This window comes from Pinus tabuliformis, chromosome 6 (assembly GCF_031772625.1).
Source record: "Pinus tabuliformis cultivar Carrire ecotype Pingquan chromosome 6, CPIR1, whole genome shotgun sequence".
In the NCBI taxonomy this organism is placed as follows: domain Eukaryota; kingdom Viridiplantae; phylum Streptophyta; class Pinopsida; order Pinales; family Pinaceae; genus Pinus; species Pinus tabuliformis.
In genome coordinates this window covers 824,815,218-824,831,290 of record NC_142292.1, presented here as the reverse complement: position 1 = coordinate 824,831,290, position 16,073 = coordinate 824,815,218, and positions in this window count along the sequence as shown.

The window sequence follows — 16,073 nt, the reverse complement described above, 5'->3', positions numbered from 1 at the left end:
GTGGGAAAACTCCTTTACATCACATAAATGACAAATTCATGGATGGTACAAATGATAATACCTCCTTGGTATATATAGGAGTCTAAGAAGTCACAATATAATAAGAGCCTACATAACAATAATAATATAAGGGAACAACACTAACAATAGTGGGATTCTATGGGGCACAAAAATAACAATATGGGGTCTACATGGGCATAACAATAAAAGTAAGGGGACTACATTAACAATAACACAAGGAGGCTTCACTAGTATTATAGGGACCTAACATGCCCCTCTCCTTCAAAAAAGTGTTTTCCTCAATGCTTGAGTAGTTCTAGATGCTTTTATATAAAATTATCATCCCCCCATGTGGAATCTTTAGTGGGTAAGTTCTTCCACTTAATGAGATACTTTGAAATTTAACGATTATATAGTTGTCGGGTTCTTGTTTCTGTGACCACTTTAGGATCCAATTTGTTTTTTCCTTCTTCATCAAGTTCTAATAATATTGTTTGAACTGGGAGCTTTTCACTGATAACCTTCTTTAAGCATGAAACATGGAAAACTGGGTGTACTTGGGAAGATGCAGGCAACTCTAATTTGTATGCCATAGTACTAATATTTTGCAACAGTTTGTAAGGACCATAGTATTTGGGTGATAATTTATTATCCTTCTTAGCTTTCTTGATGGACATTTGTTTGCATGGTTGTAGCCGTAAAACTACCCATTCACCTACATCAAAAATTCTTTCACTGCAATGTTGATCTTCCTATTGTTTCATTCGATTATGTGCCAGAGTGAGGTTATCCTTTAATAGTTGGAGAGCTTGTTGTTGATGCTCGATGTGATATTCGACTTCTTGAACCTTAAATTTTCCTCTCAAAGATGATGTGATGGACAGTGGATGATATCCATAAAGTGCCATAAATGGGGTCATTTTTGCTATAGTATGGAAGAAAGCGTTATACCACAATTTAGCTAGAGGTAACCACTTGACTCATTGTGTTTTTTTATTATATACAAAGCAACAAAGATATCCTTCCAAACATTTGTTCACTATGTCAATTTTCTCGTCAGATTGAGGATGATAAGATAAGCTATGAGCTAATTGAGTACTAACACAAGAAAATAACCCCATCCAGTGAAAATGGGATCTCAGTTACTTACAATATTTTTTTGGGTTTGCATGTATCTTTTGAATTGTTTCCATAAATGCAATAGCAACTGTACTGGATTTAAAAGGATGAGGTAATGTACAAAACTATGCATACTTGGTATGTCTATAAACTACCACCATGATAACACTATTTCCTTCAAACTTTGGTAAACCTATGAGAAAATCCATTGATACCTCCTCCCAACACTACCTTGGAATGGCTAAAGGTTGTAACATACTCGACATATTAATTGTCTCAACTTTTTTTGTTGGAAAACCAAACATTTTGCAACAAAATTCAGAATATCAGATTTAAGGCCATCCCAAAAAAATTCCTTCTTGACATTGTGGTAAGTTTTTAAAAATGTCGAGTTCCCTCCTAAGGGGGAGGTGTGTAATTCCAAAATAATCTTTTGTTTGAGTTGAGAATTCTTACATAGATATAAGTGATATTTGTACCTAATGAATCTTTTTTCTAGATAAATGTATCAGATGTACTAAGATCTTGTTGTAACTTTTGAACGAGTGTCCACACCTCTTCATCATTCTCCCATTCATCCCTTTCTTCAGTTATCCAATTAGTTTGGATAATATAAATGTCATAATGAAATGTTTCTGCATCCTCATCCTTTCTTTAGAGTGCATCTATAATAACATTTTTCTTCCTTTTTCGTAGATGATTTCAAAGTCATAACCCAACATCTTTGTGACCAATTTTTGCTTCTCTTCTGAAGATAATATTTTTTCCAAAAAGTATTTAAGACTATTATGATATGTTTTTACCTTGAAGTGTCTTACCATTAGGTAAGGTTGCCATTAATTTAGTGCATGTAGTATTTCCAACATCTCCTTCTCATAATTTGGTTTGTGTAAATATTTTCCCTTGATTGGATGACTTTCAAAAGTAATGGGTCTTCCTTCCCTGATTAAAACAACACCAATTCCATTTCTTGAGGCATCACATTCCACAATAAATATTTTTGTGAAGTCTGGTGTAGCTAAGACCGATGCTTGGAACATTGCCTCTTTAATATGTTCAAAGGCCATAGTTTCTTCTGGAGTCCAAGAAAATGCATATTCCTTCAGTAATATTGTTAGAGGCATTGCTATTTTCCCATAATTATTAACAAACTTTTGATAATACCCTATCAACCTGAGAAATCCTAGAAGATCCTTTAGGGTTGTGGGGATTTTCCATTCATTAACGGATTTAATTTTGTTAGGGTCTACCTTAACACCATCATGAGATACACTATGACCCAAATATTCCACCTTCTATACTTCAAAGAAAAAATTGGTGGTTTTTTCATACAATTGTTTCTCCTCCAATAGTTTGAGCACCTGTTGTAGTGGCTACAACCACCCTCCAAAATTTGCGTGTGGTTGTTGTTTGTTGCATGTGCTGGTAGGTTACCTGGTCCCCACCAGAACTGTGCAATCCTTCCTTGTATGCTGGGAAGATTTTCCCAAAAAATAAAAAAGCAAAAAAGAAAAAAATAATCCCTATATTATAGGGATCTATTTTTAGTAGAAAGAGTTACATGCAAAGTCGTTTTTAGAAAATTCCCGCCAAGTGTTGGTTTTTCCTAGATTCATGGCATGAGCATCATAAACCCTAAGTTTTCCAAATCTATTTAATAGATGCCCCAAATCTCATTCTTCACATTTGATCTTCCAGCTCTGGCATTCCCGAGAAATCTAGGAACCTTCGGCACAGTCGGCACAACTTTTCCAGGTAAGTTTCGCTTTTGATGTCTTTTGCTACCTTTTTTTGTCACTTTTGATTTCTTAGCTTGTGTGAGTGATGTTTCCCTTTTTTTATTGAATGACTGCTGGCATTTCAATGTGTTTTAACTTATGTAAGTGTATTTTCTAGTTTTTCAATGCATTTCCTTAGTGTCGCATGCATAAACCTGTTTCTACACTATTAGTCGTTGTTGCGATGACTCTCTTCATGAGCTTCATTATTTTTCTATTTGACTGATTTCTGCACTTGCTTGGGTTGCATGCATATCCATTCACTTAGATCTGCACCATCTTTGCACACATATTCAGTCCTTCAAGTTTTCAAGTTTCCTTTGGGTAGATCTGAGTTGCCTTAGCCCAAATCTTGCTATTTGCATTCTGATTCAATTTCTTGCAGAATAGATTAAGTAGACTTGAAAGTGCTTTATGGATTTCTTTCAGAATTGTTTGGATTGAATTTATAGAAATAGACATTAGAAATTGAAAATATTCCAACTTCTTCCATTATGGTTTGACCTCTGAACTCACTGCATATACAGTGCCGACACTCTTGAAATAAAATTGCTTGCCATGGGTTGATGATTAATGTAGGTATTAAGATTGATTGTAATAAGACATCTTAGTGCACCAATAGGGAACATGCTGGAGGATTTCAAGAGTGAAATTTTTCATGCCTTTGCATTACAAATGGATACCATACAAATCAAAAGAAAGCGGGAGGAAGTAGAAAGGGAACTAGCTATTTTCTTCCCTATATGCACCAAAAGACATCCTAGGAATGAATGCCCATTGAATGTCATAGAAGTATGCCTAGTCTGTGAAAAAAATCATGCAATAGACAAATGCCCTTCTTTTCCAGGACTAAAATCCATATACCAAGGGGTAGAAGGTGGGTAAGAGAACTTTGCTTCATTAATCAAAGAATACCTCAAGGACCTCGGCCATATCAACAAGGCATGCAAAGTGCACACTACTCTTATTACAATATAAATCAGAATGAACCTTTGCGACCTTGGTACTCTTCCACTCATCCATCTTGGTCCACACCTCCTTCTTTGCCTTATTCTCCTCCATATTTTCCTCAACCTGTAAACCATCGTTTTCAGCCATATCCACCCTAATCTTCTCAATGGGGAAACCCATCACAAGGGTGGAGGCCTCAAGTCAAGCAGGCTGCTGCTTTACTACCTCGACCCCAACCTCAACCATAACTCACTCATTCTACTCCACATAAGAAACCTCAAATTCTTGATCAACTCAATCCGAACGCGAACAACAAGAAATAACAATAGGTATATAGTGGAGAGACATCATATCCTTCTTACGTTATGTAAATCCTAGAGATTAACCATTGGTCTGGGAGAGTTCTCCCAGATAATCACCCACTGTCTCCACCCGAAGAGATTGAACAAGAGAAGGAAGAGAGTGTTCTTCAAGTAAATCCACCTCCTTTTCCTATGAGGCTGATCCACTCTAGCCAGCACACCCCATAAGAGGTTGAACTTTTGGGAGAATTGAATAATTTGTGTTAAGATACGCCTTCTCTAGGCAATTAAATATTTTCACATCTATAATAATCTTATGAGGGAGAAATGTTTCAAAAATACTTGGAAAAGAAAAAGGGACACCCCCACCATAAATGTTGTTGGGAAACTATCTAATTTGATGCTTGGGAGGGTGATCTTCCTAAAATATTTAGAGCAGAGAATCACAGTAGTGGATGTGCACATTGATGACCTTATAGTCCCTAATACCCTAATTGACCTTGGGTTTGCAATCAATGTCATGACTAAGGAAACCATTATAAACATAAATCTCCAAGGGGCTTTGAGGAAGACCACCACAATGTTCTAGCTTGGAGATAGATCCATAATATCTCTTGAGGGTGTTCTTGAAGATGTTATGGTCTCCATTGAATTTTGGGAGTATCTTATTGATTTCCTGGTTCTCCATCCCAAAATGAATTTTAATGGCTATCCTCTCATCTTAGGAATAATGCTTTTCTTTCTATTGAGTTTGAATACAACACTTTGAGGATGGTAGCTTAGTTGGACTTAGACTTCACTACAACACAACCAGAAAGGTTGCTCCAATTTAATGGCTTAGATGAGTTCAGAATGCAAGTTCTCCTACACATTGAAGTCATACAACTACAAAGGAAGGTCTGGCATGACAAGCATATCAGGGAAAAGAATTTTCAAGAAGGAGATTGGGCCCTATTATATGATTCTAGGTTCAAAGATTTCAAAGGGAAGCTAATGATAAGATGGTTGGGTTCATACATAGTAGAAAAGTGTCATGAAAATGGATCTGTCTAGATTAGAACCATTGATGAAGAAGGAATTCCCTTACTTGTAAATGGTTATAGGTTGAATCTATATAGAATACATTTGTCCAAGGAAGAATTTTATCAGTTCAGTCAGCAGAGAATTAAATGTGATTGGAAGTTTCACAGCTTCCAGTCCACAACATTCCTTGAAATTTGAAAAAATAAAAAAATAATAATAAAAAGGTTTGGATGAAAATCTCTAAGGCATATGAGGCCAACTCCAGGGTTGAAAACCTCTCTGAGGCAGCGCAGGAGCAAGAAAGAGAAGAAAAATGATAATAAAGATCCCTACATGAAAACCTCCTTTGAGGCACCCACGACAGGCATGCAGGTTGAAAACCTCCACATAGACAGACTGTTTGTCTCTGTTATCTCCAAAAAATGATCACCTAGCCATTTCTAACTAGGAACATAGTTACCGATCAAACAGGAACTATTACTTCAAAATGGGTACTCAAGCCCAAAAATCCAAAAAAAACATAAAAAAACACCTTGAAATCGAAAAGTGTTGACGCTAGAATAACATTTTTTTTCAGAGTAAACTTTCAATATTTAAAAAAATAAACAATAAAAAACAATAAAAGCCATTTTGTTTGGTGAAAAAAACACATTGAAATCGAAAATTGTTGATGCCGGAATAATTTTTATTTATTTATTTATTTTTTTTTTCCAGGGTACATTTTCAACATTTTTTAGTACTGAAGTTAAAAAAAATATCGTGACTTTGAAAAACTTTAAATTTCCAATGATTTTTAAGCATGACATTAACGATAAAATAGCACGTCTTTGAAAACCTTTAAAATTCCAACGATTTTTAAGCATGACATTAAATTTAAAATATTACTTCTTTGAAAAACCATAAATTCCAACAATTTTCAAGCATGGTGCTAAGAAAAAATGTTTATAATTGTTTTCAACCATAAGGTTAAAGATAAAATATCACGACTTAGAAAAACATTAAAAATCTCGACAATTTTTCAACCATGGAATTAAAATCAAAGATTATGACTACAAAGCAATCTTAAATTTTCAGAATATTTCAAGAATGACATTATGGAAAATTTTTATGCCTAAAAGCACTTTAAAAATGAACACTTGAATGAAAGAGTTATTATACCAAGAGTAATTTTTTTTAAATGCTAAATGTATAGTGATTTTGAAATCTTAGCTTAAGACAATTTGATACATTGCAAAAAAATTTAAAAATCAACTATCAAATTGACACGCAGTGTAGGTGAGCTCAACCCATTATAATGAAAACTTAAAGACCAACCATGAAATGAACACATTGTGGGGCAGACTCAATTCATTATAACGAAAAATTTAGAATCAACTATCAAATTGCACATAATGGGATCCGGTTGCTAGACAAGCATCACTACATACCCTACAATATATATATATATATATATATATATGAAAACAAAAATTTAAATATTGAAAAAAAAAATTAAAAAATAAAAGTAATAAAGCATAAAAAAACAAAAAACACGACAAAAAAAATCAAATAAAAAATATATAGTAATGACATAAAAAAAAAACATAAAATGTAAAAAAAAATAACAATACCATGTAAAATTAAGAAGAAGAAGAAGAAGAAAAAGAAGAAGAAGAAAAACCAAATAATAAATAAATAAATAAATAAAAATCTCCGGCGACTTTGAGGACTCCGAGGTCCAGGGGTGGCCAGGGGACAGTTCATGACAAAAAATAAATTAAATTTCATAAAGTATCCACATATATATATATATATATATATATATATATATATATATATATATATATATATATATATATATAAACCCATAAAATGTAAAAAAAATCAAAATTAACTTGTAAAAATGAAAAATTTAAATAAAACAAAAAATATAAAAAATAAACAAATTTTTTTAACATATAATATAAGAAAAAATAAATAAAATTTAAAAAAGACCATTTTCTAAGTTAAAAAATAAAAAAATGAAAATAAAAATATATAATAATAATAATAATTAAAAAATAAAAACATCATTTAAAAAAATGTTCAATAATTATCAAAAAAATAAATAAAACAAAACTAAAAACAAAAAAAATTCAAAACAATAAAAAAAATAAAATTATATATATATTCAAAACAAACAAAAAAATAATTAAAATTAAAAAAATAATAATAATAAAATAAAATACATAAAAAATACAAATAAAAAATAAACAATTTAAAAAAAAAAATTAAAAAAGGAAGACAATTAAAAAAAATCAATTAATAATTTTTCTTTTTAGAACCCATATTAAAAAAACATATTTAAAAATCAATTAAAAAATATATATATTTAAAAATTAATTAAAAAACATATTTAAACACATATTAAAAAATGAATTAAAAAACATATTTAAAATTAAATTAAAAAAACATATTTAAATTTAAAAATAAAAAAAATACATATTTAAAAAACAATTAAATAACATATTTTAAAAATCAATTTGAAAACAACACTCATCCCGCTCCCCTCTCCTGCCCATCCCCACCATTGGCTCTCCCCCTCTCTCCCTTCCCTCACCCAACCCTTACCCCCCTCACCTCCCCACCCGCACCCCCAGCCAACGGCCAAGAGGCCGCAGGCCAATTTCGGGAATTGGGGCTTGGGTGGGGAGGAGAGTGGGGTAAGGAGGGGACGGAGGGCGAGAGGGGGAGGGGAAGTGTAATGCCCTGTAGTTGTTGCGACGGTCGGGTGGCACAGGTGCGCCCATCGGGCGAGCTGAATGGAGGAAACAGGTGAGCTGGCGATGGGCGAGACACGGGCGCGAGGCAAGCTGCCATTGACAAGCGAGCGAGCGGGTGTAACGATGAGCCGAGCCACGGACTTATAGTGGGCGAGCGGGCAGCTTGAGCCCATGAGCCGACTTGAGCCAAATGGCAAAGAGTCATGGCGGTTGTGCGGCCACACATATAACGTGTGGGCCGACATGTTAAAACGATGGATGGGCCGAAGAGTTTGTGTGTTGAACGATGGGTCGGCCAAACGCCCCACACAACGGGCGGATCATATATACAACTGAACAATGGTGAGGTTGGAAATGAATTCGACCAATGAAGAAGCGCGAGCTAGCATTCGGTGAAGTCTACGGTTAAGGATCAAGTTGAAACGAATGTGCCCGCATGACGGGCGAACCGAAGGGAAAACCGAGAGTCGTGAACTGTGAAGTCTCGGGCAGGGCGACATGGCATGTGCACCTGCCAGGTGAAATGTTGGACGACCGGTTGGGCGGATAACTTGTGCAAGGCGACCTGCGGGTGGGCGCGCCCGGCAAGGGTGAACGATGGATGTGTGGTTTGTGAACAAGGTGCGACCGACATGCGAACGTGCCAGGTAGGCGTGCATGGTGACATGGTAGGGAACTCGAGTTGGGAAAATGACACGGTTTGTTCGACAAGATGAACGAACGTGTTCAGGGATAAACAACGGGTTGGGAAAGTCGTACAGTGACCGTTCAGGCGTGCCGACGAGCTAGACAACCGAGTTTGCCGATATTTGTAAAATTTGGCTAAGTGTAAATTTGGGGTTTCCCAAGATTGAACTTATATATATTGATATTATGGGCAGACTCATTACAGGGAGTTGGCCCTCCCTTTATACTGTTGTGAATTTATATGTTAATGCTAGTTATGGTGAATGTTAATGGTTTTCATTTTATATAAAGGAAAACATAATACTTGGTAAAGAAAAAAATAAACTAAGTATCGAAAGTTAGGCGTAGTCCACAATCGCAAGTATTGGTGAAAAGAAAGTGGTCAGTGGTGCTGCACCTCGTTATAGTGCGGTTGAAAGAGTATTGCTAGTGTAGGGGCGTGACAGTTGGTATCAGAGCTAATGGAAGTTGATGAACTCAAGGAACTTGATGAGGAAATCTAGCAGAATGGTCTTAGTCTTCAAGAACTCTTGGATGAGAGAGTCCGGCTAAGGAAGAAAAATGCCATGACAGATATCAAAGTCAAGAAGCTTGAGGATGAAATGATGTTATGAAACAAGCTCACAAAAAGATAGAAAATGTAGATCAACGCCTTAGAATTCAGCCTCTTCGAGGGGGCAACCTCATTTACATTACATAAATGAACAATTCTTGGATGATTCAAATGACAAAACCTCCTTTCTATATATAGAATTCTAAGGGGTCAAAATATAACCAAGCTGACCTAACAATAATAATATAAGGGCATAAAAATAACAATAGAGGGATTCTATGGGGCACAATAATAACAATATGGGAACAATAGGGGCACAACAATATTAATAAGGGATACAACTACAATATTAATGGGGGCATCACTAGTATTATAGGGACCTAACATGCCCATCTCCTTCAAAAAAGTGTTGTCCTCAATGCTTGAGTAGTTCTGGATGCTTCTGTATAAAATTCTCATTCTCACATGTGGAACCTTCAATGGATAAGTTCTTCCACTTGATGAGATACTCTGAAATGGATCGATTTCGTAGTTGTCGAGTTCTTGTTTCTATGACTGCTTCTAGTTCCAATATAATTTTTCCTTCCTCGTCAAGTTGTGGAAATATTGTTTGAACTGGGAGCTTGTCGCCTATAACCTTCTTTAAACATGAAACATGGAAAACTGGGTGCACTCGAGAAGCTGCAGGAAGCTCCAATTTGTATGCCATAGTACCAATCTTTTGCAACACCTTGTATGGACCATAATACTTTGGTGACAATTTGTTATCCTTCTTAGCTTGCTTGAGGGGCATTTGTTTATATGGTTGTAGCCGTAGGAATACCCAATCACCTACATCAAAACTTCTTTCACCGCGACGTTGATTTTCCTATTGTTTCATTCTATTCTGTGCCAACACAAGGTTATCCTTTAAGAGTTGTAGAACTTGTTGTTGATGCTCGATGTTATGTTCCACTGCTTGAACCTTAGAATTTTCTCTTAAATATGATGTGATGGATGGTGGCTGATATCCATAAAGTGCCATAAATGGGGTCATTTTTTTTGCAGTATGGAAGGAAGTGTTATACCACCGTTTAGCCAGAGGCAACCATTTGATTCATTCTGTCTGTTTATCAGATACAAAGAAACGAATATATCCTTCTAAACATTTGTTTACTATCTCCATTTGCCTATCAGATTGAGGATGATAAGATGAGCTATGAGCTAACTGAGTACCCAGAAAAGAAAATAATTTTGTCCAAAACTTTCCTGGAAAAATGGGATCTCTTTCACTTACAATAATTTTTGGGTTTCCATGTAGCTTTTGAATTGTTTCCATAAATGCCGTAGAAATTTTACGAGCTTTACATGGATGTGATAATGCACAAAAGTGTGCATACTTGGTAAGTCTATCAACTACCACCATGATGACACTCTTTCCCTCAGACTTGGGTAAACCTGTGATAAATTCCATTGAAACCTCCTCCCAACGTTGGCTTGGAATGGATAAAGGTTGTAATAGACCTGGTGTCTTAATTGTTTTAGCTTTATTTTGTTGGCATACCAAACATTCTGCCACAAACTTTTGAATATCCGATTTAAGGCCATCCCAAAAAAATTCCTTCTTAACCTTGTGGTAAGTTTTTAAAAATCCTGAGTGTCCTCCTAAGGGAGAAGCGTGAAATTCTAGAAGAGTCTTTTGTTTGAGTTGGGAGTTCTTACAAAGGTATAAGCGATCTTTGTACCATAACGAATCATTTTTCCAGCTAAATGTATCAGATGTACTAGAATCTTGTTGTAACTTTTGAATAAGTTCCCACACTTCTTCATCATTCTTCCATTCATCCCTTGCTTCATTTATCCAATCTGGTTGGATAATAAAAATGGTGCACAACAATGCTTCCACATCCTCATCCTTTCTTGAGAGTACATCTGCCACAACATTTTTCTTTCCTTTTTTGAATATGATTTCAAAATCATAACCCAACATCTTTGTGACCCATTTTTGTTGTTCTTCAGAGGATAATCTTTTTTCTAAAAAGTATTTAAGGCTACCATGATCCGTTTTTACCTTGAAGTGTCTTCCCATTAGGTAGGGTCGCCATTTCATAAGTGCATGTAGTATTGCCAACATTTCCTTCTCATAAATAGATTTGTGTAAATACTTTCCCTTGATTGGACGACTTTCAAAAGCAATGGGTCTTTCATCTTGCATTAAAACACCACCAATTCCATTTCTAGAAGCATCACATTCCACAATAAAGGTTTTTGTGAAGTCTGGTGTAGCTAAGACCGGTGCTTGGAACATTGCCTCTTTAAGATCTTCGAAGGCCTTTGTTGCTTATGGAGTCCATGAAAATGCATCTTTCTTCAACAATGTTGTTAGAGGTGCTGCTATTTTCCCATAATTCTTAACAAACTTGCGACAATACCTTGTCAACCCGAGAAATCCTCGCAAATGCTTTATGGATGTGGGGATTTCCCATTCCTTAATATCTTTAATTTTGATAGGGTCTACCTTAACTCCTTCATGAGATATAATATGACCCAGATATTCCACCTCTTGTACTCCAAAGAAACATTTGGATCTTTTGGCATATAATTGTTTCTCCTCCAACAGTTGTAGCACCTTATCAACGTGTTCAACATGATCCTTCCAAGACTTGTTGTAGATTAGTATATCATCAAAAAATACTAACACAAAGTTTCTAAGGAAGGGTTTGAAAATGGAATTCATCAAACCTTGAAATGTAGAAGGTGCATTGGTAGGGCCAAAAGGCATGACCAAAAACTCATAGTGACCCTCATGAGTTCTAATTCTGTTTTTGGAATGTCTTGAGTCATCATTCTGATTTGATGATATCCTGAACGAAGATCTAACTTGGTGAAGTAAATTGATCCACGCAATTCATCCAATAATTCATCAATGACATGAATGGGAAACTTATCTTTAATAGTGAGCTTGTTGAGCTCCGTATAATCCGGACACATGTGCCATGATCCATCCTTCTTGTGCACCAATACTACTGGAGCAGACAAAGAACTTTGGCTAGGTTGAATTATACCAGCCTCAAGCATTTCTGCAACCATACATTCAATTTCACTCTTTTGGGCATAGGGATATCTATACGGCTTGATGTTTGGAGGAACACTTCCTGGAATCAAATGAATAGAATGATCATGATCACGAATAGGTGGGAGACCTTTGGGAGTCTCAAATACCTTGGAATGATTGTCCAAGACTTTTTGGAGATCTGGAGCAATAGATGAATTTGATGTGGAAACATCTAGTGAACATAATTGTGCAATTACACCTCGTTGTTCCTTTTTTAGAAGCTTTGTCATACCGTTAGAGCTTATTATCTTTCCTGGTTTCCCTGCAATACCCCTTAATTCAACTTCCTTTCCTTCCGCATAAAATTTCATGAAAATTTCTTGAAAGTTAAAAGCTATTGTACCCAAGGATTGTAGCCATTGGACTCCTAGTACAACATCAGCACCTCCCATTGGAATGGAAAGCATTGGGATTTTCAATACATATTCTCCCATGGATAGCTTGATATTATGGCACTTTTCAGAGCAATTTATCATTCCTCCATTTGCAACCATCACTTGACACTCTGGTGCTAGATATAGGAATCAATTCAATTCTTTTGCTATCTTACAATGAATAAAATTGTAGGTACTTATTGAATCAATCAACACTATTACCTTCTTCTTCTTGATTTGTCCTTCTATCTTGATGGTTTGAGGAGTGGTAATTCCAGCCAATGCATTACAAGATATGGTCGAATTCATTTCTTCTTTATCTAGGCTTTGTTCCTAGAGTATATCCTCTTCTTTTGACCTTTCTTGCTCCTTTTCTTCTTCCTCTTCACAATCTATGTAGAATAATTTCCTCTCAGCACACTTATGACCTTTAGTGTATTTGTTATCACAACTGTAACAAAGCTCTTTTGCTCTTTTTTCTTCCAATTGTTGTGGTGTCAACCTTATAGGTTCTGGAAGGCTAGGGGCAAAAACACTTCCATCTTTATAGTTGTGAGTGGTATGATTCCTGGTTTCCATAATTTTGCTTTCCATTTTCCTTGTTAACCCGAATGCCTTCTCTAATGAATCAGGTTCCCAAAGGCGAACATCATGTTGGATATTATCCTTTAAAGTCCCTATGAACACATCAATCCTATGCTCCTCTGGAATATTTTTTACCCTTATGTTCAATTTTTGGAACTCCTCAATGTGCTCCATTATTGAACCCTTTTGTTTGAGACTTATCAATTGGCTAAAAAAAGTGTTTCTTTTTGTATCCTCATAATTTGATGTCAATTCTTCCGTAAAAATTGCCCAAGTGATAATTTGTTTATGAGAGCAAAGCCATTGATACCATACAAAATGATTTGGTTCTAAATATAAAGTTGCAATACGTACCTTTTGTGTGTTTTGCACATTATTGAGATCGAAAAATTGCTCCATCTGTAATATCCATGTTGCGGGATCCTTGCCATCAAATTTCCTCATATCGATTTTTGGAATATGGTGGGTCTTCGATCCAACATGTTAGGGTTCCACCTTAACCCCCTTATTTATGTAGTGGGATCGAGTCATAGTAAAGAGTCAATAAAGCCCATATTAATAATTGTAAGTGGTTAACCCGCAATTAATGATGGGACCACAGTTAGTTGCAAATGGGCCATGGTATTAGATAGATGGTATTAATAAAACCCATGGTATTGATCCATGGTATTGCATGTATGGGTCATATATAAAGGATAGAGACTCCCTACGAGGAGCATTGTGTCTTATTTTTGTATCGAGATCTGCTCTACTGGAGGTTGCCCCCTCGAAGAGGCCAGTGAACATTGCTTTCTGAATAATAAAATATTTGCTGTTGTCTGTCACTATTCTATGTTTTGGGTATCTTTCTTCGCATATTTTGTATTTGGGTATCTTTTTGCAGGTTAAGAGCATAACAAGTGGTATCAGAGCACTTTCCAGGGCCGGTGGGATCTCCATTTATTAGCAATTTTTTTTTGGCTAGAGACGTGTTCCGGCGTCTTTAAAACACGGGATCTGTCGTTGAGCACATAAACCTGTAGATTTGGGGAGGCATGCACACAGGAAATACAAGAGGTGGTCACGCTTGTTGGACTCCCTTGTAACCCCTGTGGGTACCCCTTCGAGTAGTAGCGCATTAGACAGAACCACGTACGAAATGTCTTCCAAGTACCTTCTGGGTATATCGGAAGCCCCTTAGCTCCTCTGCAACCTCGCCATAGATAAACTGTTAGCCGTCTTGCTGCTACAGTACACCGAGAATAGCACTCGGAGAGATTACTCGCCCGTACGATAGGGTAGTCGGGTTGTACGGCTAAGGATACGGTTGATCCTCCTTAGTTAGAACCCTGAAACATTGGGCCGAGTACTACTGTCAGACCCTTATGTATATTGTGATCTGTAGCACTTGACACTCCTTGAGACCATAGTTCCCTTTTCTATCTTGGGATCACGCATCATCTTTGCCAGATCCGCTCGCGCAAAGGGGTGCAGTAGCAGCAGACATCAGTCCCGTAGTTCTGACCAGCCATTCTGATCTATTAGATCCATCAGATCCGTAGCAGCAATCTGTTCCGTCGCTCAGAGCTATCCGATCCCCCATTCAGATCTCTCACATACACCGAATCTAAGTAGTTGTGTGGGGTTCCTATATCGGGGCATGATTTTCGCAGGACTCCAGGCGGGAACTCCCTCTATCATAAGCTCGCATAAGATGGAAAAATTGCTAAAAATGGGTCATCATGGAGTTATAGCTCAATTTAATGCCATCCAGGCAGTCGAAACCAAGTCTCTACCGATTCATCCTGAGATGCAATAGATTTTAAATAACCATCTACCGGTCTTTGACAAGCCTCATGAGCTTCCACCCTCAAGAGAGGAACATGATCATAGCTATTACACTAAAATTTGTCACCATGACTATTTGCAGTCAGTATGGCTCCATCAACTATCATACTGTCCTCCTTGGCAAGTCTTATACCTCTGCTCCTCATGTCAAACTCCAAGAAAGAGAGAAAGTCCTTAAAAATCAATATAACTCTGGTTACGCAGTTTCTCTTACCCTTACCTGCGTGTACGCACCTCAAGTTCACAATACCTGCGTACTTGTACGCTCTGTCTGTAAAGGGGTGGGGTGCGTACTCCTGTAAAGGTCAAAAGGCGCGAGTTTTACTTCAAAAAAGTTACTTGTGGTCGAATCTAGAGAATTCTAGAAGATGGTTTGACGTGGATTGAGCGCCTCCAGATGGTTCATGCATCCCAGAGAAAGAGGAACTTATCCCATGAAGAGGGGAGCTATCCCACTGAAAGAGGGGCTTATCCCATTCATGGTGGACCTGATTAACTTCCTCCAAAGCATTATAAATATAGGCATTGGGCCAGAGGGAGGAGAGGTTGAAAGCTGAACATTCCTAAGGGTAGATGCTGCTGAAATTAGGACTCCCTTATAGAGCTTGAGAGGAGAGATTCCCATCCTTTCTTAGCTTCATTTGGAAGTGGGTGAGCTGATCAAAGTAAAGGAGAACTCTTGCTGGACCCTGGGAGGGACCTGCACAACACCAAGGCACTGGTTGTAATGGTTTCTTTTGTTTCCAATTAATACAATTAAGTTCATTTTTCTCAACAAGTTGTTATATATAATTTGTTTCATATACTCCTTGGTCTTTATGATGAATACGTTTTATTATATGAGTTATTCAGGTACTATGTAATCGTTTGCTTGTTAGTGAATGCAGGTTTTAAAGAGAAGGAGGAGCTCATCTAGATCGGAGAGGCTGGACTGCTACAAACAGCGTTGGATTAAAGGTATACTTTAAACACTTGGTTGCTTTTATTTTAAATGCATATTTAGGGAAAGATAGTGCTTGATTGTCTTGTTTGTCACTAG